This window comes from Frankliniella occidentalis, unplaced genomic scaffold (genome assembly GCF_000697945.3).
Source record: "Frankliniella occidentalis isolate FOCC.00 unplaced genomic scaffold, Focc_3.1 Scaffold93, whole genome shotgun sequence".
NCBI classification, from domain to species: Eukaryota; Metazoa; Arthropoda; class Insecta; order Thysanoptera; family Thripidae; genus Frankliniella; species Frankliniella occidentalis.
This window is the reverse complement of record NW_026267222.1, coordinates 303,203-305,278: the sequence shown is the minus strand read 5'-3', so window position 1 is coordinate 305,278 and position 2,076 is coordinate 303,203. Positions and strand designations below refer to the sequence as shown.

General features: G+C 57.5%; 1 protein-coding gene across 3 annotated transcripts in view; it reads left to right on the top strand.

The window, feature by feature from the left end:
* Positions 1-2,076, top strand: part of LOC113213388 (loricrin) — a 166,264-nt gene that overhangs the window by 139,845 nt on the left and 24,343 nt on the right. The window lies entirely within an intron of this gene.

Here is a 2,076-nt window from a genome sequence, read left to right as displayed (position 1 = left end):
CCTACCCCGCCTCGTCCAAACACCAGGTCAGTCAGTCAGCTCGGTGCGTACCCCGTGGACCAACTCTATCCGAGCGCACGGAGGCCCATGCTGCACTGAACAGCAGAATAACGATATAGCGCAGCGCCGTGTGAAGTCTCGCGCGGCAGCCGCGGCCACACCGGCGTCAAAACCAGATCAGTCCTCGTGTTTCCCTAATAAAAGATATGAAAGTTTGGTTCTTATTTCTCGCACACGAAAAAATAAAGTAAAAATACTTCCTCGTTGGCCGACGAAAGGGTTATTTTCCGGCGGGCTCTATACCCTCCCTCCGGCGGCGGCGGTGCGCCACGGGCCCGCCTATCGGGCAGTCTGGCGGGGCGGGGCGGAGCGGGGCGCCGCTTGTTTTATTGGAGAGTGAAATGCACGGCCCTGTAATTTGCCCTTCACTTGCGCGCTCGCTGATCCTGTTGCCGCGCCGGGCCGGGCCGCGTCACGGAACAGCCGGGGAAGGGTCAACGTTTGAGGAGGGAAAATAAGATGAAATAAGTAGAAGCGTTTGTCTCTCGAAATATGACTCTGACGCTGCGGTTTCGTCGCATCGTTTTCCTTTTAGCTACAAAATCCCGAAGAAAATAAATGAATTTATTTTAAAGCAAGTAGATGTTGGGAGTGCGATGTTTACAGTCCTTGGCCACACTCTTTGCGTGGCGGCGCGGCGTCGTGCGTCGTGGCCATGTCGCACAACACGCAGGTGAGGGGGAGGGGGAGGGGGGGTATGCTTGCGCGCGGGGGCCGCGAGAGGTCTTTACTTCCTTTTCCGAGTTTCTCACGCACAGCGCCTGACCAGGTGGGCTGGGTGGAAAAGGAGAGGGGAGCTACTCTGCGAAAACTCGATAATATAGTCCCGTCGTGCCAACTCCGCTCGGGGGTCGCGCGCTTTGTTTTTTCCGGTCCTTCGTTGACATTCAGTCCTCGCGGATGCTGACCGGGGCGTTTTCAAGTCGGGAGAATTCCGCTCCGGGGTCGCGGGCGCGGGTGGACCGGCGGGGCAGCGGGGGGCACGGCGGGGGCAGACAGCGCGCGTGGAGGAGCCAAGCACGAAATGTTGACGACGGCGAAGCCTCGGTATGGGTGCTGGACCTGGACCCCCCCTCTTCTCCAACTCCTCTCTCCCTAACTCCGTGTATCTCTGTAATTTATATGATGTAAATTAACGGTAAATATTTGTATACTGCGGTACTCAGCTTATAACATTTTTAAGGTTCTTTTGCACCCTGCGCTATAAGCTGTTGACAAGTACTTGGGATTCTCACCCCATCTTACCATAGACTTCAGAATTCTGAAATTCTGAAATTTTTCGGTCCCGCACTCTGGCGGCGCGGCCCCGCTGCCAGCTACTCGGCCGCCGCTGTACACGGAACAGCGCGGAGCTGCGCGGAGCCGCGCGTGTGAAGTTGAGGTCGCGGGGACGTGTGCGGGGTGCCTATGAGGCGAGCGCCGCCCGCGCGGCAACTTTACAAAAAGGCGCGGGGCGCGGCGGGGACAAAAAGGAGCGCGGGGGAGCGACGGAGTTGAACCGTGCGGGCCTCTCGCCCCGGCCCGGCCTTCTGCTTGTGCTTCTACAGTGCAGCGGGATGCGTGTCGGAATGGCGACGTTATTATATTACTTAAATTGGCGATTATGAGCAAAACCCTCCGCGCGGGGACGACGTAGGGCGCGAACTCATTTTCCACGGTGGCTGTCTGCTATTAATTAAGTGCTGTGTGGCGTTTTCTCGCATTACAGCAGACACACACAAAGTCGTAAAATGTCTCGCACATTTTATTCGCGGTGATTCTTTTTCTTTACAAGAATCCGTTTCTTTTTGCTGTGCGAGGGCAGTCGCGTCGTACTTACGTACGTGCCCGCGCCCGTGCGCCGCCGCCCGTACGGGCCCTGCGCCGCCGGCCCGTACCCACGCCGATCGATAGATAGTGTCTTCGTGTGGGAATAATTGGACCGAATGGGCGGATGACTCACAATCGTAATACTGGCGTCGATTGTACGATGCGTATCTCTGGAGCGTGCAGCCCGGACAGGAGGCGCAGGGGGGG